General features: G+C 47.9%; 1 protein-coding gene across 4 annotated transcripts in view; it reads left to right on the plus strand.

Annotated features, from left to right (window-relative positions):
• Positions 1-25,177, plus strand: part of LOC121872454 (longitudinals lacking protein, isoforms H/M/V-like) — a 106,825-nt gene that overhangs the window by 35,752 nt on the left and 45,896 nt on the right. Inside the window, exon 1 of one of the 4 annotated variants that reach the window (XM_042375222.1) lies at positions 14,112-14,481. The exons of the other annotated variants lie outside the window; for them this stretch is intronic. The gene's annotated coding sequence lies outside the window, so the exon portion shown is untranslated. Of the gene's footprint in view, positions 1-14,111; positions 14,482-25,177 lie in introns of those variants that run through there. 4 annotated transcript variants of the gene reach the window in all.

Here is a 25,177-nt window from a genome sequence, read left to right on the forward strand (position 1 = left end):
ACATGGCCCCTCCCTCCCAGGTGGTGGTACATGGCCCTCCCTCCCAGGTGATGGCATACACGGCCCCTCCCTCCCAGGTGATGGTACACGGCCCCTCCTCCCAGGTGGTGGTACACGGCCCCTCCCTCCCCAGGTGATACATGGCCCTCCCTCCCAGGTGGTGGTACAAGGCCCCTCCCTCCCAGGTGATGGTACACGGCCCCTTCCTCCCAGGTGATGGTACACGGCCCTCCTCCCAGGTGGTGGACACGGCCCTCCCTCCCAGGTGATGGTACACGGCCCCTCCCTCCCAGGTGGTGGGACACGGCCCCTCCCTCCCAGGTGATGGTACACGGCCCCTCCCTCCCAGGTGGTGGTACAAGGCCCCTCCTCCCAGGTGATGGTACAAGGCCCTCCCTCCCAGGTGATGGTACATGGCCCTCCTCCCAGGTGGTGGTACATGGCCCCTCCCTCCCAGGTGATGGTACACGGCCCCTCCCTCCCAGGTGGTGGTACAAGGCCTGGCTCGCTCCTGGACAACTTGTTCTTCAGGTGGCCTGTGAGAAAACTGGTAGCCACTCCTTCCCTGGCATACCTACCTGCTCCCTCCTCCACGCTTCCCTTCTTATTCTCTCCACCATCCCTTTCTTCCCTACACCTCACATCCTCCAGACCTTACATCGTCCTCCACACCTCACATCCCCCTCCACATTCCTCACATCCTCCACACCTTACATCGTCCTCCACACCTCACAACCTCCTCCACACCCTCACATCCTCCTCCACACCTCATTATCCTCCATACCTTACATCGTCTCCTCCACACCTCACATCGTCCCCCCACACCTCACATCGTCCTCCACACCCTCACATCGTCCTCCACACCTCACATCGTCCCTCCACACCTCACATCGTCCCCCACACACCTCACATCATCCTCCACACCCACAACCTCTCACACCTCACATCGTCCTCCACACCTCACATCGTCCTCCACACCTCACATCGTCCTCCACACTCCTCACATCGTCCCCCACACCTCACATCGTCCTCCACACCTCACAACATCGTCCTCCACACCTCACATCGTCCTCCACACCTCACATCGTCCTCCACACCTCACATCGTCCCTCCACACCTCACATCGTCCTCCACACCTCACATCGTCCTCCACACTCACATCGTCCTCACACCCACATCCCCCTCCACACCCCTCATCTCTTCACACTTCACATCCCCCTCCACACTTCACATCCCCCTCCACACCTCTCATCTCCCTCCACACCTCTCATCTCCCTCCACACTTCACATTCCCCTCCACACTTCACATCCCCCTCCGCACCTCTCATCTCCCTCCACACCTCTCATCTCCCTCCACATCGTACAAGAGAATTTTCCTGACACATTTTTAAGTTAAGAACTCGGCTGTTAAGACACAGGAACTTTTGTTATGTCGAACTTAGTTTCTGACGAATTTAACGTGTGTGTTTCTAATTGTGTAGGTGTATTGACAGAAGGGGATAAAGCTCCCGAAGTCAGAGATAGAGACTAGGAAGAAGGGATGAAGTAAAAAAGGAATTGGAAGGATGGTAAGAAGAACAGAACAGAGGTGACGTGGACTGTCTCCGGGAGGCAGCGGTGTGTATCAATAACAAGATAACTGTCGACGACTGGGTGTTAAAACAGTGAGAATGAGTGGATGCCAGCAAGTGAAGAAAGTTTGTGTTTGCTCTTGACTCCGCCAATCCTTCATTATAACAGAGAGAGTTTGTAAAAAGTGAAAAAAAATTATTCTCTACAAACGTTTTTAAAAAACTGTATGTATGGGGTTTTATATAGTAACACCTTATAATTAAACTATGAAACATGTCTATAGAAATAGAGATAAACAATTGACGTAATTTTTATGCTTTATTGGAGGGTGTTTTTTTTATGTAATTTATGGTTGGTGGTGGTAGATGGGTAGATGTGAGAAGAGTGTTGTCTAGGACCTACTGAACGTGGCTGGTGTTCCCCTTTACTAATACTGGGCCCATGAAGATCTGTATACAGAATATTGACACCTTCGTCCTGTGCACATTGAATCAATTGCAGTAACACAAGATTCCACTCCAATTAACTGATGACGGATCAGTGATGAAATATAATCGGCCTCAGGTTTGACGTACAGATCTTGAAGGCTACGCTTTGAAGTGTCAAGTTAAATTATTATAGGTTATAAATATTTTTGTTCAGGGGATTTAGTTCATTGGAATGACATTTTTTGAGAATTTAAAGTTTTAGTAAATTTCTGGTACTGATGTTCTTAAGAAATTTACAGTATTGAACGAGAAGGCAGTTGTTATTTATCATTTAGGTGGACCTAAACAGTATGTTTCTTGGTGTTAGCAACACCACTTGTGTTGGGAAGAAGCATTTTATAGATACTACACCGGAACATAAATCAGGTTAGAATGTTTTTGTAACCTTCATAGACGTGATAAACAAATTGGGGACTTACATAAGAACACAAGAACTTAAGAATGGAGGAAACTGCAGCAGGCGTATTGACCCATACTGGGCAATCCCGTTTACACCCAACCCCTATCGCTCATATATCCGTCCAACCTAGATTTGAAGCTACCCAGCGTATTCGAGTTAATGATGATGTTTGGTAACTTGTTGTACTCATCCACTACTCTATTTCCAAACCAGTGTTTACCTATCTCGCGCCTAAATCTAAATTTGTCTAATTTAAAACCCTTGCTACGAGTTCGTTATTGTTGGATAGTTTAAGTACCTTTGTTGTATCACCTTTGTTTAACCTTGACTTCCATTTATGCACCTCGATCATATCGCCCCTCACACTGCTTTCTAGGGATTCGATATCCATTCTGTAGTTCGGTGACCAAAACTGAACTGAATAATCCAAGTGAGGTCTCACAAGCGGAAGATACAGTTTTAGGATAACTTCGCTAATCTTGTAATTTACTCTCCGTCGTATGAACCCAAGTACTTTGTCAGTCTTGTTTCGAACAAATAAGCGTTGTTGTATTGGTTTAAGATTCCTACTCATCATTATCCCAAAATCTTTCTCACAGTCGGGTTTATTTTTCTATATTAACGTTCTTCATCTGATATCTGGTTTCTCTGTTTACATCTCCTATGTTTACATCTCCTAGGCTAAGTACTTTACATTTATCCATATTAAATTTCATGCGCAATTTTTCAGACCCTGTGAAAATAATGTGTAGACCTTCCAGTAGTTTTGCGAAGTCCTCGTCAGATGTAATTACACGCCCTATTTTAGTGTTGTCAGCAAATTTACTCATGTTGCTGTCTACGCCTATATCCATGTCGTTTATGTATATATCATAAATATCAATGGTCCAAGTATTAAGCCTTAGGGTACTCCACTAGTGACCTTACCTCAATCGGATTTAATGCCATTAATGCTGACTGTTTCATGTCCTGTAACCACGGCCAAATCCAGTTTAGAACACCTCCAATTCCACACTTCTCCACTTTACGTATTAGTCTAAGTATTAATATTGTGTTTGTAATCCCTATTTTATATTCCTGCTTTTATTGTACCACAAAAAAACCGTTTTATTAGAAAATGTCCTGTAGATAGATAGAAATTACCATTGCAATAAATATATTTGCCGACTTGACATGATACTGACAGCTCTCTCCTCTTGTTCCACCTTAATACAACCTATAGTGTACTGCTTCCCTCCCTTATCATATTTATGTATATCAGCTCCACTGTAATGTGTGTATCTACTTGTAATATAAATGTAAAGAATAAATAAAATTAATAAAAATAACGAAGTGATAATCGTTGTAACATGGTTTTACTACCACCATGTTGTGCACTATTCCAGTTGATACTAATTACTTACTTGAGATAAATGTACAGGATATATCAGATGCCTACAAGAGAGCTCAGGCTCTCAACTGGCTCAGCCATGTTAATATTGTTATTATTACCGACTCTGTATCTGTGTTTTTCTGGCTAAATAAACTGTTTCAATATCAATATCAGTCTTACGTGGGGGACCCTATCGAAGGGTTTGCTAAAGTCGAGGTAAATCACATCATAATTGTGTCCGCCATCCACTGATTCGAAAAAGTTGAAAAGAATGACAATAGATTTGTCAAGCATAAACGTCCACTTGTGAAACCATGCTGGGAATCATTGATCAATTTGTTTCTTTTTTTTCATTAAAGGTTGAAGATAATGAGTAATGATGAAATTATTAACAGAGGCAATATGAACAAAACAAATACAACATCAATAGTAAGGATAATAATAATAATCCATAGTCCATACTACAGTATACTACTCTTGAATGTCTTGGTGTCAGTCCCACCGTCCATACTTATTGTAACACTACCGTCATCTTGGGCTCGAAAGGGGGATTGGGGGTTCCCTCAGGGCCAGATTACAAACAGGGAGTTGTGCTTGAGGGGGATACACAGAACCCTGGATGTAGGACAGGTGGGGCGGAGTGGAGGCAGGAGGCAGGTAGGGTGGAGGCAGGAGGCACGGTAGAGGTGGGAGGCAAGGTGGAGGTAGGAGGCAGGTGGAGGTGGTAGACAGGTGGAGGTAGGAGGTAGATGGGGGTAGGAGGCAGGTGGAAGGAGACATGAGGAGGTAGGAGGCAGATGGGGGTAGGAGGCAGGTGGAGGGGAGGCAGGTGGAGGTAGGAGACAGATGGGGGTAGGAGGCAGATGGGGGTAGGAGGCAGGTGGAGGTAGGAGGCAGATGGAGGTAGGAAGCAAAACAGGGAGGAAGCAGGGTGGAGGACGGAGGCAGGTGGAGGTAGGAGGCAGATGGGGGTAGGAGGCAGATCGGGGTAGGAGGCAGTTGGATGTAGGAGGCAGTTGGAGGTAGGAAGCAAAACAGGCATGATAGAGACTGGAAGTGGCCCATTCATAAACCGCGGGAGTGGTGCTGGTGAAGAACAAGTTTGCCCATGGTGGTGGTGGTGGGCTGGCGTTTGGCATTAGGGGGCCCTGGTGGGTGCGCCGCATTCCCCCCGGCCCTCACCTCACACCGGCCACACATCCACCTCTTTCTCCACAAATTCAACACGCCGCATGTCTGTTTCAATATCAGTACGTTTTCTTAGTAACACGTTCGTCACCTAATCACTGATTTCCCTCCCTCGGGCTCTGCAGCCGGAGGAGGAAGTAGATGATGTTAGCATCTAACGTGATTTCGTTTAAACACTGATTTTTGGTAGTAAGGAACTTATACAGGGAATCGAATTTGGGAATGTAATTAACAACATAGTTATAAATTTCTAAAGCTTCATATCAGTGGATGGGGTGATCGTTACTTGTGCTGCCAGACGTATGTTGCCAACAGACATAAGAAATATCGCTGGGAGGACCTCTAGAGGACGAGAAGAAGGAACTTGACACCCTCCTTCAGAATGGTCCTGTAATGGCTATACTAGCTTAGAGTTGTAAGGAGAAACATCCAGGTTAACCAGAATGTCAATCTTGGAGTTTATTTGGGAACATATAAGTAGCTATAAGGTTAAGTGAGACCCTGGAATTGACGAAGAATAAACACAAAGACAGTTGGCGTTTTACAGTGTAGAGACATTGTGAAGTTATCAGGTTCATGTTTCTTGTGCAACTGAGGCGAGTGTGATCGTGGTCAGGTGGTGGAGGCGATGTCGTCAGCGGGAGAATTAGCCGAGGTTCTGGGAAGTGTCTCCCACCCCACCCTCCTCATGACCCACCCTCACGGCCAGTGCCTCACCTGCTCTGCCCACCTATGTTCACACCAGGCCATGACCTAGGCTTTTGTGTTATTTTTACCAGGTCATGGCCCAGGTCCCTGTGTCCACTCTACCAGGTCATGGCCCAGGTCCGTGTCCACTCTACCAGGTCATGACCCAGGCCCCTGTGTCCACTCTACCAGGTCATGGCCCAGGTTCCTGTGTCCACTCTACCAGGTCATGACCCAGGCTCCTGTGTCCACTCTACCAGGTCATGACCCAGGCTCCTGTGTCAACTCTACCAGGTCATGACCCAGGCCCCTGTGTCCACTCTACCAGGTCATGACCCAGGCCCCTGTGTCCACTCTACCAGGTCATGGCCCAGGTTCCTGTGTCCACTCTACCAGGTCATGACCCAGGCTCCTGTGTCCACTCTACCAGGTCATGACCCAGGCTCCTGTGTCAACTCTACCAGGTCATGACCCAGGCCCCTGTGTCCACTCTACCAGGTCATGACCCAGGCCCCTGTGTCCACTCTACCAGGTCATGACCCAGGCTCCTGTGTCAACTCTACCTGGTCAACAACTGTAATTTTCATTCTGGGCCTTGTTCTGATAATTCAGTTTAAATTTAATAGTTTATAGACTGACGCAGTATAGGTACCAGTATAGTGTTGATGCAAAGATACGAGATGTCACATCACCCTATACATATAGAATAACACATTAAGTTTGCAGCACTAGCATAATGGATATATGTTTTATCGTACACATATAATTTTTTTATTGATTAGTGTACAGTAATAAGACAACACATTGGGGTGTTCAAGTATTTAACCAGCTATTCGTATAAACCGTACACTAATAATAGTAATAGTAATAATAATAATAATAATAATAATAATAATAATAATAATAATAATAATAATAATAATAATAATAATAATAATACAGAGCCATAAATAAATACAAAAATAAAAGTAAAAATCAAGTGAGTAATGATGTATGTTGTGTTGTCAAAGTAAGAGAAACAATTTAGACCCTGCAATTTTGTGTAAATGAGGCAGAAAGACAGATCATCAACCTGGGACTTGGTCACATATGGCAGCAGGGTCTACCATTAGACAACACATTATGCTCCCAATATCTTCCCAGGCTATAGCACCTCCCAGCTTCCTACTACCTACCTACTTATTAGAATGTTCTTCATGCACTTATTTGTCTTCTGGGGCCGCTGAAGTAAAACAAAATTCATCATGTGGAAAGATTAATTCTGCTACGTGCCTTTCAAGGAAATATTCCTCTTACTTTATTACAAACCAGAATGAAAGACGTACGGCGACTAATGAACTGTGTAATTACAGTAAGTGAATACCATATATATTTAGTGAAATAAAAAGGAGAATAAGTTAGCTCACTCCCGCTTAAATTTGATGGATATACTGCAATTCGTTACCTGCGTGTACCTAGTGTTAGCATTAGGGGCTCAGCTAGGTCTGTGACTAATCTTCCTGGGTAACAAGTTGTTGCTGTCACCAGACCGCAAATCAACATAGCAATTATAGTCTGTTTAATCCAGAACATTTTGAAGAAACTTGAAAAAAAATTCTCTATCTCTCAGTAATATTTCTTATGTTTACTGGAACAAGTTTAAAACTGTAATGTCTGTTTTGTTAATACAATTATCTCTGACCATCGGGATTTTTGCTTCTTAGTAAGTAAATCTAGCACTCTCTGTACCTCTCACAGTCTCACTCCAGAAAGTCAATATATCTATGTACAGGTTATGAATTCTCGCGTCTTCGTCCAGGAGGTACAGGCGAGCGCTCCCAGTAGTTAAGGGGGGTTTGAATAAGCCATTATGAGCGCTAAAAAATCTTTTCACATTGTCTAGTTCAGAGATTTCGCTGATTTTAAGAAGGGGTGTGAATACACAACAATTCACGTTAGTTTGGTTTGACCTTGGTCGAAGTGATAAGGTCATATAACATTTTTCAAACATCGTTTAATTTCCAATACAGCCATATCATTAAGTTATTTTGTAGTACTTAAGATTTTAATTTCATTTACCTGATTTTTTTATGAAAATACAGGTAAGAGTGCAGAGGTCTTATTGCAACTATATCTTGCGTTAGTCAGGCCGCACCTCGATTATGCGGTTCAGTTCTGGTGCCCCTATTATAGAATGGATATCAATTCACTGGAGTCGGTGCAACGAAGAATGGCGAAAATGATTCCGGGACTTAGAAACCTTCCATATCAAGATAGGTTAAAGAAACTAAACTTGCATTCCCTAGAAAGACGAAGAGTGCGGGGAGATATGATAGAAGTACTCGTAGCAACGGATTTAAGTTGGCTAAGTTTAGGTTTAGGAGGGAGATAGGAAGGAACTGGTTCACAAATAGGGTGGTGGACGATTGGAACAAGCTTAGTAACTTTGTAGTAAGTGCTGGAACGCTGGAGAGTTTTAAAAGGAGGCTAGATAGATTCATGGATGATAGACAGTGGTAGTAACTCTCGACAGGAGCTGCCATGCACAGGCCAACCGGCCTATTGCAGACTCCTTATTTTCTTATGTTCTTATGTTAAGTCCACAATGGTCAGGTATTAGGTAATGACCCTACTAATCTTGTTTTGTACTTTTCCTTAGTCTGTACTCACCCCTGAAGATGTGAATTACACGAAAGCGCTTGGGAACTTTGTGTTTTCTTCTTTCCTTGTGGTTATCAGCATATATATATATATATATATATATATATATATATATATATATATATATTTTGATAAAATCACATTTTCCTGTGTGATTTTATCAAGATTTATCTTATCCATTTTCATTGTGGATTTACATATATATATATATATATATATATATATATATATATATATATATATATATATATATATATATATATATATATATATATATATATATATATATATATATATATATATTCGGCTCTCCCCTTCCATTCTTCTACGCCAAGTCCAACTTTCTACTGGTTTTGTACTCCCAGTGTGCTCCCTCAGCTTCCCCAGGCCGGCAGGTTAGCCGTGGGCAAGGGGCAGGTAGACTGCCGAGGCCCACGCCCGCCCCCAGGCTTCACCAGATGCCAGAACCCAAGCCGCACCCACCATCACCCACACTCCTGCCCACCACTATCTTTCTACTGCGCACCACTACCACCACCCTCCTACCCTCCACTACCCTCCTGCCCACCACTACCACCACCATCCTGCCCACCACTACCACCACATTCCTGCCCTCCACTGACACCAAACACATTCCTGTCCGACACTACTACCCACACTACTACCCACCACCCCCACTGATGTGAATGTCCTGACTACCCAGCAAGTCCCTCAGGATCCAGAGCTGACCCACCTAAGCTATCCTCTATCCCTGGATGAGGTATCTATTGCCATCAAACAGATAAAATATAACAAAGCCTCAGGGCCTGAGGGAATCCCAGCCGAAATGTACAAAGCAGGAGGACCTCTGCTTACCAGCTGTCTCCACTCTCTCCTGGAGAATATATGGGAAAAAGAGAAATCCCCCAAGCTCTTAAAGACGTCTCCGTCGTCAATCTTTATAAGAACAAGGGATACCTGTCAGACTGTGGCAACTACTGTAGGATCTCCCTGCTGTCCATAGCTGGCAAGATTATCGCCCAAGTCCTCCGAAACAGACTTCTTTCTGGGGCGGAAAACTTCCTCCCGGAATCTCAATGTGGCTTTAGACCATAATGTGGCACCACTGCCATGATCTGTGCTGCCCGCCAGGTACAGGAAAAGTGCACAGAACAGCGCCGTGACCTGTACTTGGCTTTCATCGACCTAACCAAAGCCTTTGACTCGGTCAACAAGGAAGCACTCTGGCGGACCCTCAGCTGTTATGACTGCCCACCAAAATTCATTGCGATTGTAAGGCAACTCCACGATGGTATGAACGGCAATGGCCTGCACAATGGCACCCAGTCTGAATTCTGCCCCATCCAGACAGGGATAAAACAAGGATTTATACTGGCACCAACTCTCTTTTCCCTTTTCTTGGCTGCCTACCTTAATCGTGCCAGTGTTGATTTAGCTGGCGGGGTGGACATACAGTAGAGTACCAGATGAAAGATCTTTTCAACATAAGACGACTCCAGGCAAGAACAAAGGTGTCAGCAGTTTTCATTTCTGAACTTCAGTATGCAGACGACCTCACCCTCGTCGCTCATATTGAACGCGACCTACAGGAGATGCTGAACACCTCTGCAGATGTGTAGGCTCACTTCGGCCTTGAGGTGAATGTACGTAAAACTCAGATTCTCTTTCAGCCCGCCCCTGGTTCAGCCAAACCTCCACCATCTATCCAGTTTAACTTTACGATCCTCTCTAATGTTACCCAATTTCGGTATCTCGGCTCCCACTTGTCCACCACTGCGGACATCGGTGAAGAGATTTAACATCGGATCAGATTTTCATCTCAAACCTTTGGCATACTCTTTAGCTGTACGGAGCTGAAATTATGCCTAAAGTTGAGCATACATCGAGCAGTGGTCCTCCCCAACCTACTATATGGCAGCAAGATATGGGTCACTTAAAGGAGGGCACCTCAAAGCGTTTGAAAACTTTACCAACGTAGTCTACGTTCCATCCTCTGAGTTAGCTGGGAAAACAAGAGAATAAATGCCAGTATTCTGGCTGACACCAACTGTAGGAACTTCGAGGCTACCATTCCATGAACAACTACGTTGGACTGACCATGTTACCTGCAGAGGTGACAGTAGACTGCCAAAGCAGCTACTTTACAGTTAACCTAACTTATATTAAAAGTAAGGCAGGTGGGCAACTGAAAATATTTAAGGATAGTCTTAAGACAAACCTGAAAAAATGCCAAATCGACCCCCTTACCTGGAAGACGATTACTCCACACCTTAACGCTTGGAGGAGCACCACACAAGAAGGTGTCAATACTTTCGAGTTAGTCCGACTGCATACCAAGGCAGACAAACGCCAATGCCGGAAAGACGCTGCCGCCACCACTCCCGCACTAGATGTAGCCCTTCACATGTGCAACATCTGTGACTGACGCTGCTGGTCCCGTATCGGCCTCTTTAGTCACCTCAGAACTCACCAATCTAGGTGACATCTTTAATAACACATATTATTGCATCATAGCTGGATGATCGTCAAACTCGATTGTGAGTGACAGGTGGTAGTGGTGGAGGGTAGTTGTGTGGTGGTGGGTAGTTAGGTGATAGTGGTGGAGGGTAGTTGTGTGGTGGTAGGTAGTTAGGTGGTGGTGGGTAGTTAGGTGATAATGGTGGTGGGTAGTTAGGTGATAATGGTGGTGGGTAGTTAGGTGATAGTGGTGGAAGGTAGTTGTGTGGTGGTGGGTAGTTGTGTGGTGGGTATAGGGTGGTGGGGAGGTAGTTGTGTGGTGGTGGGTAGTTGTGTGGTGGTGGGTAGTTAGAGGGTGGGTAGTTAGGGTGGTGTGGTAGAGGTAGTTGTGTGGGTGGTGGTTGTGGGGGTAGTTGTGTGGTAGTTGTGGGGGTAGTCGTGTGGGGGTGTAATTGTGTGGTGGTCGGTAGTTAGGTGGTGGTGGGTAGTTTGGTGATAATGGTGGTGGGTGGTTAGGCAGGAAGGTAGTTGTGTGTGGTGGTGGTAATAGGTGGTGGTGTGGGTAGTTAGTGTGTGTGTTAGTAGTAGTGGGAAGGTTTGTGTGTGGTAGTGGTAGTTGTGTGTGGTTGTGGTGTGAATACTTAGATGGTGGTTGATTACTAGTTAGGTGGTGGTGATGGGTAGTTGTATGGTGGTGGTGGTGGTGGTAGTAGTTAGGTGGTGGTGGTAGTTAGTGGTAGGTAGTTAGGTGGTGGTGGTAGGTAGTTAGGTGGTGGTGGGTAGTCGTGGTGGTGGGTAGTTAGGTAGTCATGGTGGCGGTGGTGGTGTGGTGGTGGTAGGTAGTTAGGTGGTGGTAGGTAGTTAGGTGGCGGTGGTGGTGGTGGTGGTAGGTAGTTAGGTGGTGGTGGGTAGTCGTATGGTGGTGGTGGTGTGGTGGTAGGTAGTTAGGTGGTGGGTAGTCATGGTGGTGGTGGTGTGGTGGTAGGTAGTTAGGTGGTATTGGTAGGTAGTTAGGTGGTGGTGGTGGTGGTGGTGGTAGTAGGTAGTTAGGGTGTGGTGGGTATTCGTATGGTGGTGGTGGTGGTAGTAGGTAGTTAGTTTTTTGATCCCAGGCCATGTCACCGTAACCTAGCTCTAGATGCTGCACATAGGAGGAACGAGAACGACAAGAGAAGGGTGGGATGGGACCAAGTGCAAGATGTTTCTACGCCAGACTTGCGGAGCTGATCTCCGAACAGAAGCAGCAGCCCAGAAGTTATGTTACAGCCTGGATGAGATGTCGACTGTCTTTCTCTCTCCTTCGGTCGGCTTTGCTCTGCCTCAGGGGAACGAGAGCATCTGCCCCAAAGCCGACAACTGCTGCAGATATTGACTATGAGGCTACAGTCACTGAATGCCACATCGATCTGCGGCTCAACTAATTTAACACAGATAGGATAGCTACTTATGTATTAGGATATTTAATATTAAGGTAATTAAATGGTGGCGAAGGTGTGGCTATTGGGGAGGCTGAGGCCACGTTCTTTAAAAAAAAAAAAAGGTAGTTAGGTGGGTAGTCGTATGGTGGTGGTGGTGGTGGTGGTGGTGGTGGTAGGTAGGTAGTTAGGTGGTGGTGGTGGAGGAGGAGGACAGGTAGGTGGTGGTGGTGGTGGTGGTGGTGGTGGTGGTGGAGGAGGAGGACAGGTAGGTGTGGTGGTGGTGGTGGTGGTGGTGGTGGTGGTGGTGAGTGGAGGAGGAGGACAGGTAGGTGGTGGTGGTGGTGGTGGTGTGGTGGTGGGGAGGATAGGTGGTGGTGGTGGTGGTAGTGGAGGAGGATAGGTAGGTGGTGGTGTGGTGGTGGTAGGTGGTGGTGGTAGTAGTGGAGGAGGATAGGTGGGTGGTGGTGGTGGTGGTAGGTGGTTAGGTGGTGGTGGTGGTGGAGGAGGACAGGTAGTGGTGGTGGTGGTGGTGGTGGTGGTGGTGGAGGAGGACAGGTGGGTGGTGGTGGTGGTGGTGGTGGTAGGTGGTGGTGGGTGGTGGTGGTGGTGGTGGTGAGTGGAGGAGGAGGACAGGTGGTGGTGGTGGGTGGTGGTGGTGTGGTGGTAGTGGAGGAGGATAGGTGGGTGGTGGTGGTGGTGTGGTGGTGGTGGAGGAGGACAGGTGGTGTGGTGGTGGTGGTGGTGGTGGTGGTGGTGGTGGAGGAGGAGGAGTGGTGGTGGTGGTGGTGGTGGTGGTGGTGGAGTGGTGGGTGGGGTGGTGGTGGTGGTGGTGGTGGTGGTGGTGGAGTGGTGGTGGTGGTGGTGGTGGTGGTGGTGGTGGTGGTGGTGGTGGTGGAGGTAGGTGGTGGTGGTGGGTGGTGGTGGTGGGGTGGTGGTGGTGGTGGTAGGGAGGAGGTGGTGGTGGTGGTGGTGGTGGTGGTGGTGGTGGTGGTGGTGGTGGAGGTGGTGGTGGTGTGGTGGTGGTAGTGTGAGGATGGGTGGGTGGTGGTGGTGGTGGTGGTGGTGGTGGTGGTGGAGGAGGATGGTGGTGGTGGTGGTGGTGGTGGTGGTGGTAGTGGAGGAGGAGGACAGGTAGGTGGTGATGGTGGTGGTGGTGGTGGTGGTGGTGGTGGTAGTGGTGGAGGATAGGTAGGTGGTGGTAGTGGTGGTGGTGGTGGGCGCGCCTGTCGCTGGCCCAGGTGCCTGCCTGTCTGCCAAGGCGGCCGCCCACCCAACATAACCCCCCCATACCCCTCACCGTCACCCCCAGCTTCCCTCCTAGCTGCCCACCTGCTCGCCTAAGAATCAGGTATTGGGGTGAAGACAGTGGTAAACATCATGACCTTAAGACCCAGTTACTCGTAGGATGTCTATGAGAATTGGGATGGCGTGGCTGGTGGAGTTAATGATTGTAGTCCTTCCAGTGAATGAATATTACCCAGATGCCGCCCGCCTCCACCCTCAGTGCTGGAGTTGTGCTTGTTAGCAAGTTATTCCATTCTTCTTCTTCTTACCACTTGCTGTTTGTAATAATTGTAAGAACAATGATAAAAGGTTTTACATTATGTGATAGTTGAGGGCGTGATAATAAGTATTCTTGAGTAGATAGCACTTACGCGTGTGTGTATGAATATTTTAATTTGTGTATCTGTCATTTAATGTCGCAGTGTCTGTACGTGTACGTATAATAACTGAACACGCGCGCGCGCGCGCGTGTGTGTGTGTGTGTGTGTGTGTGTGTGCAGGAATGGGCAGGCTCGTTTACCCTGGGGGCAGGTTGGAGAGTGGGGTATGACGCAGGTACACACACACACACACACACACACACACACACATGCCTTGAGCCTGATGCCGCCAGAGTCCAGTGTGGCCAGAGAGTGGTGGTAGTGAGGAGCGTGTCAGTGTGCCTCTCATCGAACTGTGATTTTTATCCTTTAAAGTATAATAACCACCTGACAACACCCGGTGTTATACAGTTAGAGAGTGATTAGCAATACTGATATATTTATATAAGAATATATATACAGTATATATAAATATATATTCTTGTGGTAGTGAAACTCAAGGTTAATGCTTACATCATCAACGTAGCCTAACAAGAGGTGTTGAGTCAGGGTGGTGTTATCCCCGGCAGGTTGTGGGTCATCATGTGACACACCCACCAGGAAATTCTAACACTTGTTGATACGTGCACCAGCAGTCAACACTATATTGATGAAGGTAGGTTTACACATCCGCTGTCCTGTGATGGTATCATTGTGGATGTCACCGGAAATACATTCAAAGATCTGCACATTTCCTGGTGATATGCTAATTTTGAGAGAGAGAGAGAATGATTGATTCGTAAATTTACTTGTTCCGTAAAAAGGATTAATTTTGTTAAAAGTATCGCCATATTTATTTCTTGGCAGCTCCACCACCATATCGACAACATCACCACCATGTCAACAACATCACCATATCCACAACATCACCACCATGTCCACAACACCACCATGTCCACACCACCACCATGTCCATAACACCACCATGTCCATAACACCACCACCATGTCCACAACACCACCACCATGTCCACAACATCACCACCATGTCAACAACACCACCACCATGTCACACCACCACCATGTCACAACACCACCACTGTCCATTACACCACCACCATGTCCAGAACACCACCACCATGTCCACAACACCACCACCATGTCCACAACACCATCACCATGTCCACAACACCACCACCATGTACACAGCACTACCACCATGTCCACAACACTACCATGTGGAACAAGCGTAGCAACTTTGTAGTAAGTGCTGGAATGCTGGAAAGTTTTAAAAGGAGGCTAGATAGATTCATGGATGATAAAGAGTGATAGTAACTCTCGCCAGGAGCTGCCATGCACAGGCCAACCAGCCCATTGCAGACTCCTTATTTTCTTTTGTTCTTATGTCATGTCCACAACATCACCACCATGTCAACAACACCACCACCATGTATATAACACCCCCACCATTTCCACAACACCACCACCATGTCTACAACAGCACCACCGTGTCCACAACAACACTACAACCATGTCCATAACACTACCACCATGTTCACAACACCACCACCATGTCTACAACATCACCACCGTGTCCACAACAACACTACAAACATGTCCACAACACTACCACTATGTCCACAACACTACCACTATGTCCACAACACTACCACTATGTCCACAACACCAGCACATCCATGTCCACAACATCACCACCACCACCATATTATTAACATCATCACCATATCCACACCACCAACACCATGTCCAGAACACGACAATGTCCACAACACCAACATGTCCACAACACCAACATGTCCACAACACCAACATGTCCACAACATCACCACCATGTCAACAACATCACCACCTTGCCCACAACATCACCACCATGCCCACAACAGCACCACCATGGCCACTACATCACTACACGATCTTTCACAGAAGGAAAAACTTACCCCCAGACTTGGACCCCCTGTACCTTGGTAATACAGTCCTAAAACGCGAATAAAATACTAAATTCCTCGGAGTTATTGTTGATGAGAAACTTAATTGGAGAAACCACATACAAGCCATTCACAGTAAAGTCAATAAACAGTGTGGTATCATGTATCACACTCGACAGTCACTCACTCTCACAGCAATGAAAGAAATCTATCATGATCTTGTTTACCAACACCTGATACACAGTCACACACTATGGGGGGGAGGGGGGGTGGCTATGGCTCTTCAAAAACACAATCTCTGGTTTCTGCACAAAAGAGAGTTGTACGGACAATGACCTACTTGAAAAAACAGATCACACAAACGAAAAATTTGCTATATTGAAAATGTTAAAATTCGAAGATACTTACTGCTGTGACCTTTTTGTTTACAAATCTATCAATCACTTGCTTGACAATAATTATTTCCAGTTCCGGATTAATCAGACCCAGAGCTACTAAAACCACCCCCATGTGCTCCTCTCAGTCCCAGACCTCCATAAAATGTCTTGGTGTGAAGGTGTGGATCAACTTACCCCCACCCATCAGAGCAAAGACTACCCTCCCTTCCTTTAAATCATCTCTTAAAAAATATCTATTGTCTAAGTATTAATATTTCTCGTAACACCTACTATATTTACAGTACCTGCTTTTATTGTACCATCAAAACCGTGTTATCGGAAATTATCATGGAAATATTAAAATAGATAAGTAATTATTTACCATTGCAATAAACATAATTGCCAACTAGACATAATCCTGACAGCTCTGTCCTCTTGTTCAACCTTATTACTGTACTGTACTGCTCCCCCATTGTACTTATGTTTTTCATTGCCACTGTAATATATATATATATATATATATATATATATATATATATATATATATATATATATATATATATATATATATATATATATATATATATATATATATATATATATATATAATAAATTAAATAAATAAACATTGAAGTGATAACCGTGGTCACATTATGAAATATTCTTATTACCACCATGCTATTGTACTATTCCAAATGATATTAAATGTTACATAACACTTCCTTGAGATAAATATATAGTATATATCAGGTGCCTAAAAGAGAGCTGAGGTTCTCAACTGGCTCAGTCATGTTAATATTGTTATTATTATCCACTCTGTATCTGTGTTTTTCTGGCTAAATAAACTGTTCAATTCAATTCAATTCATTTCAATACAATGACAACAACAACACCACCATGTCAACAACATCACCATCATGCCCACAACACCACCTTCCTTTCCACATTACCACCATGTCCACATTACCACCACCATGTCCACAACATCACCACCATGTCCACATCACCAGCACCATGTCCACAACATCACCACCACGCCCACAACATCACCACCATGCCCACAACATCACCACCATGCCTACAACATCTCCACCATGTCCACATCACCAGCACCATGTCCAGAACATCACCACCACGCCCACAACATCACCACCATCCCCACAACATCACCACCATGCCCACATCATCACCATGTCCACAACTTCACCACCATGCCCACAACATCACCACCATGCTCACAACATCACCACCATGCCCACAAAAACACCACCATGCCCACAACATCAACACCATGGCCACAATACCACCATGCCCACATCATCACCATGTCCACAACTTCACCACCATGCCTAACATCACCACCATGCTCACAACATCACCACCATGCCCACAAAACACCACCATGCCCACAACATCACCACCACGCCCACAACATCACCACCATGCCCACAACATCACCACCATGCCTACAACATCACCACCATGTCCACATCACCAGCACCATGTCCACAACATCACCACCACGCCCACAACATCACCACCATCCCCACAACATCACCACCATGCCCACATCATCACCATGTCCACAACTTCACCACCATGCCCACAACATCACCACCATGCTCACAACATCACCACCATGCCCACAAAAACACCACCGCCCCACAACATCAACACCATGGCCACAATACCACCATGCCCACAACATCACCACCAAAGCCCACAAACATCACCACATGCCCACAACATCAACACCATGGCCACAACAATACCACCATGCCCACAACATCACCACCATGCCCACAACATCACCACCCATCCCCACAACATCACCACCATGCCCACATCATCACCATGTCCACAACTTCACCACCATGCCCACAACATCACCACCATGCCCACAACATCACCACCATGCTCACATCACCACCATGCCCACAACAACACCACCATGCCCACAACAACACCACCATGCCCACAACATCACCACCATGCCCACAACATCACCACCATGCCCACAACATCAACACCATGTCCACAACACTACCACCATGTGAACAATACTACCACCATGTGAACAACACTACCACCATGTGAACAACACTACCACCATGTGAACAACACTACCACCATGTGAACAACACTACCACCATGTGAACAACACTACCACCATGTGAACAACACTACCACCATGTGAACAACACTACCACCATGTGAACAACCCTGCACCACCATGTGGAGCAGCACTACCACCATGTGAACGACTTTACACCATGTGAACAACTACCACCATGTGAACAACACTACCACCATGTGAACAACACTACCACCATGTGAACAACACTACCACCATGTGAACAACACTACCACCATGTGAACAACACTACCACCATGTGAACAACACTACCACCATGTGAACAACACTACCACCATGTGAACAACACTACCACCATGTGAACAACACTACCACCATGTGAACAACACTACCACCATGTGAACAACACTACCACCATGTGAACAACACTACCACCATGTGAACAGCACTACCACCATGTGAACAACACTACCACCATGTGAACAACACTACCACCATGTGAACCACTACCACCATGTGAACAAACTACCACCATGTGAACAACACTACCAGGAGGGTAGGAAACACACACACTACAGAGGAGGGTAGGGAAACACACACACACTACAAGGAGGTTGAAACGCACCTAGGGAGAAACACACACACACACCACAGGAGGTGGGAAACACACACACACTACAGGTGGGAGACACACACACACACACTACAGAGGTGGGAACACACACACACCACACGGGGAGGTGGGAGACACACACACACTACAAGGAGGGTGGGAAACACACACACTACAGGAGGTGGGAAACCACACACACACTACAAGGAGGTGGAACACACACACACCACAAGGGAGGGTGGGAAACACACACACACACTACAAGGGGTGGGAAACACACACACACTACAGGGAGGTTGGGAAACACACACACACTACAGGGTGGGAGCACACACACACTACAGGGATTGGGAACACACACACACACACTACAGGTGGGGAGCCACACACACACTACAAGGTTAGAAACACACACACACACACTACAGGAGGACATGGGAATGGGAACACACACACACACACTGGAGAGAGGAAACACACACACACACACTACAAGGGGTGGGAAACACACACACACACTGGGGAGGTGAAACACACACACACTACAAGGGTGGGGAACACACACACTACAAGGGAGGTTGGGAAACACACACACACTACAAGATTGGGAAACACACACACTACAAGGGAGGTGAAACACACACACACTACAAGGTGAGAACACACACACTACAGGGAGGTTGGGAAACACACACACACACTACAGGAGATTGAGAGCACACACACACTACAAGGGAGGTGGGAAACACACACAGGAGTGGGACACACTACAAGGGAGGTGGGAAACACACACACACTACAGGAGGTGGGAAACACACACACACACACTACAGGAGGTGGGAGGCACACACACACACTAGGGAGGTGGGAGGCACACACACACACTACAAAGGGTGGGAAACACACACACACACACTACAGGGTGGAAACACCACACAGGGGTGAGGACACACACACACACACTAAGGAGGGTGGGAACACACACACACACACTACAGGAGATGGGAGCACACACACACACTACAGGAGGTTGGGAGGCCACACACACACACTGGGAGGTTGAAACACACACACACACTACAGGGGTGGGAACACACACACACTCTGGGTGAAACACACACACACACTAGGGAGTGGGAACCACACACACACTAGGGGTGGGAACACACACACACACTACAGGGAGGTTAGGAGACACACACACACACACTGGGAGGTGGGAAACACACACACACACCTAGGGATTGGGAAACACACACACACTAGGGGTGAGAACACACACTACAAGGGAGGTTGGGACACACACACACACACTACAAGGTGGGGAAACACACACACACACTACAGGAGGGTGGAAACACACACACTAGGAGGTTAGGAACACACACACACACTACAAGGAGTGGGAAACACACACACACTACAGGGGAGGGTGGGAAACACACACACACTACAGGTGGGAAACACACACACACTACAAGGGGAGGGTGGGAAACACACACACACTACAAGGAGGGTGGGAAACACACACACACTACAGGAGGTGGGAAACACACACACTACAGGAGGTGAAACACACACCTGGGGAGGTGGGAAACACACACACACACACTGGGGAGGTGGGGCTGCACACACACTACAGGGGTGAAACACACACACACTACAAGGAGGTGGGAAACACACACACTACAGGGGAGGTGAAACACACACACACTACATGAGGTGGAGAACACACACACACACTGGGAGATTGGGAAACACACACACACTGGGGTGGGAAACACACACACACTAGGGTGGGAGCACACACACTACAAGGGGAGGTGGGAAACACACACACACTACAGGGGTGGGGAGACACACACACACACACTACAGGGAGGTGGGAGCACACTAGGGAGGTGGGAACACACACACACACACACTACAAGGGAGGGTGAAACACACACACTACAGGGAGTTAGAGGCACCACACACACTACAGGGGTGAGAAACACACACACACCAAGGAGGTGCAACACCACAAGGGAGGTGGGAAACACACACACACACACCACAGGGAGTTAGGAAACACACACACACACACTACAAAGGGTGGGAAACACACACACACACTGGGAGGGTGAAACACACACACACACTACAGGAGGTGGAAACACACACACACTAAGGAGGTGGGAAACACACACACCCTAGGAGGGTGAAACACACACACACACCACAAGGTGGGAAACACACACACACACTAAGGAGATTGGAAACACACACACACACACTAAGGAGGTGGGAAACACACACACTGAGGGAGGTGGAACACACACACACACTACAGGGGTGGGGTGCCACACACACTACAGGGTGGGAGACACACACACACACACTACAGGGAGGGTGGGAAACACACACACACACTACAGGGAGGGTGGGAAACACACACACACACTACAGGAGGTGGGAAACACACACACACACTACAAGGAGGGTGGGAAACACCACACACCTACAAGGGAGGGTGGGAAACACACACACACACTACAGAATTGGGAAACACACACTAAGGAGGGTGGGAAACACACACACACACCACAAGGGGTGGGAAACACACACACACACTACAAGGAGGTGGGAAACACACACACCACAAGGAGGGTGGGAAACACACACACACACTAGGAGGTGCACCTACAGGAGGTGGGAAACACACACACACACACTACAAGGAGGTGGGAAACACACACACACACTGGGGAGGGTGGGGAAACACACACACACACTACAGGGGAGGGTGGGAAACACACACACACTACAGGTTAGGAGCACACACACACTGAGGTGGGAAACACACACCACTACAGGGGGAACTGGGAGTTGGGACACACACACACTACAGGGAGGGACACACACACACTACAGGTTGGGGAACACACACACCTGGGAGTTGGGAGACACACACACCTACAAGGGATGGGGAGCCACACACACACACTGGGGAGGTGGGAGCCCACACACACTACAAGGTGGGAGCACACACACACTACAAGGAGTTGGGAAACACACACACACACCTGGGGAGATTGGGAGCACACACACACACTACAAGAGGTTAGGAAACACACACACACACACACACTACAGGGAGGTGGGAAACACACACACACACACACACTACAAGGAGGTGGGAAACACACACACACACACTACAGGGTGGGAAACACACACACACACCACAAGGGTGGGAAACACACACACACTGGGAGGTGAAACACACACACACTACAAGGGAGGTGGGAAACACACACACCTACAGGGTGGGAGCACACACACTACAGGGAGGTGGGGAACACACACACACACTACAGGAGGTGGAAACACACACACACTAGGGAGGTGGGAAACACACACACACACACTACAGGGAGGTGGGAAACACACACACACACACTACAAGGAGGTGGGAAACACACACACCACAAAGGTGGAAACACACACACACACACCTGGGAGGTTGGGAAACACACACACACACAGGAGGTGGGAAACACACACACACTCGGGAGGTGGGAAACACACCTACAAGGAGTTGGGAAACACACACACACACTAAGGAGGGTGGGAAACACACACACTACAAGGAGGGTGGGAAACACACACACCTCTGGGAGGTGAGGAAACACACACACACACTCAGGGAGATTGAGAGCACACACACACTACAAGGGTGGGAAACACACACACACACACACACAGGAGGTGGGGACACCACACACACTAGGGGGAGGGTGAGAGCACACACACACACACTACAGGGTGGGAGCAACACACACTACAGGGTGGGAAGCACACACACACACTACAGGATTGAACACACACACACTAGGGAGGTGGGAAACACACACACACACACTACAAAGGTGGGAAACACACACACACTACAGGGTGGGAAACACACACACTGGGGAGGGTGGGAAACACACACACACACACACAAGGAGGTAGAAACACACACACACTACAGGAGGTGGGAAACACACACACACCTACAGGGTGGGAAACACACACACACACACTACAAGGAGGTGGGAAACACACACACACACCTGGAGGTGGAAACACACACACACACACACACACTACAAGGAGGTGGGAAACACACACACCTAGGGAGGTGGGCAGCCACACACACTACAAGGAGGGTGGGAAACACACACACACACTACAGGGAGGGTGGGAAACACACCACACTACAAGGAGGTGGGAAACACACACACACTAGGGAGGTGGGAAACACACACACTACAGGGGGTGGGAAACACACACACACTACAGGGAGGGTGGGAAACACACACACACTGGGAGGGTGGGAAACACACACACTACAAGGAGGGTGGGAAACACACACACACACTACAAGGAGGGTGGGAAACACACACACACACACTACAGGGAGGGTGGGAACCACCACCACACACTACAGGGAGGTGAAACACCACACACACTAGGGAGGGTGGGAAACACACACACACACTACAAGGGAGGGTGGGAAACACACACACACACACACACACTACAGGAGGTTAGGAAACCACACACTGGGGTGAGGAAACACACACACACACACTACAGGAGTTGGAACAGGAGGGTGGGAAACACACACACACACTACAAGGAGATTGGGAAACACACACACACTACAGGAGGTGGGAAACACACCTGGGAGGTGGGAAACACACACACACACTACAAGGGAGGGTGGGAAACACACACACACACACTAGGGAGGTGGAAACACACACCACACTACAGGAGATGGGAAACACACACACACACACTACAGGGGTGGGAAACACACACACACACACTAAGGGAGGTGGGAAACACACACCTACAGGGGGTGAAGGCACACACACACCTGGGAGGGTTGGGGAACACACACACACTACAAGGGATTAGAACACACACACACTACAGGGAGTTGGGAACACACACACACTACAGGTGGGAACCACACACACTGGGAGTTGGGAAACACACACACACACACTAAGGATGGGAAACACACACACACACACTACAAGGAGGTGGGAAACACACACCTGGGGATAGGACACACACACACACTACAAGGTGGGAAACACACACACCTACAGAGATTGAGAACACACACACACACTGGGAGGTGGGAAACACACACACACCACAAGGGAGGTGGGGAAACACACACACACACACACACACTACAAGGGAGGGTGGGAAACACACACACACTACAAGGAGGTTGGGAAACACACACACACACTACAGGGAGGTTGGGAACACACACACACTAGGGGTGGGAAACACACACACACTACAGGAACACACACTACAGGAATGGGAAACACACACACACACACTACAAGGAGGTGGGAAACACACACACACTACAAGGGGTGGGAAACACACACACACACACACACACTACAGGGAGGGTGGGAAACACACACACACTACAGGAGGTTGGGAAACACCACACACTACAGGTGGGAAACACACACACACACTAGGGAGGTGGGAAACCACACACACACACTACAGGGAGGTGGGAAACACACACACACACTACAGGGGTGGGAAGCCACACACACACACTACAAGGTGGGAAACACACACACACACTACAAGGGAGGGTGGGAAACACACACACTACAAGGAGGGTGGGAAACACACACACACTACAGGGAGGGTGGGAAACACACACACACTAAGGAGGTTGGGAAACACACACACACACACACTACAAGGAGGTGAGAGCACACACACACACTACAAGGAGGGTGGGAAACACACACACACACTACAGGAGGTGGGAAACACACACACACACACACACACTAGGAGGGTGGGAAACACACACACACACTACAGGAGGTGGGAAACACACACACACCACAAGGGTGGGAAACACACACACACACTAAGGAGGGTGGGAAACACACACACACACACTACAGGAGGTGGGAAACACACACACACACAGGGAGGGTGGGAAACACACACACACACTACAAGGGAGGGTGGGAAACACACACACACACACTGGGAGTTGGGAGCACACACACACACTACAAGGTGGGAGCACACACACACACACTACAGGAGTTGGGAGCCACACACTACAAGGAGAGGCACACACACACACCACAAGGTGGGAGCACACACACACACCACAAGGTGGGAGCACACACTGGGTGGGACACACACACTACAGGGGTGGGAGCACTGGAGGTGAGAACACACACACACACCTAGGGAGTTGGGAAACACACACACACTACAGGGAGGTGGGAACACAAGGGAGGTGGG

Source organism: Homarus americanus, unplaced genomic scaffold (assembly GCF_018991925.1).
Source record: "Homarus americanus isolate GMGI-L3 unplaced genomic scaffold, GMGI_Hamer_2.0 scaffold11302, whole genome shotgun sequence".
Taxonomy (NCBI): Eukaryota; Metazoa; Arthropoda; class Malacostraca; order Decapoda; family Nephropidae; genus Homarus; species Homarus americanus.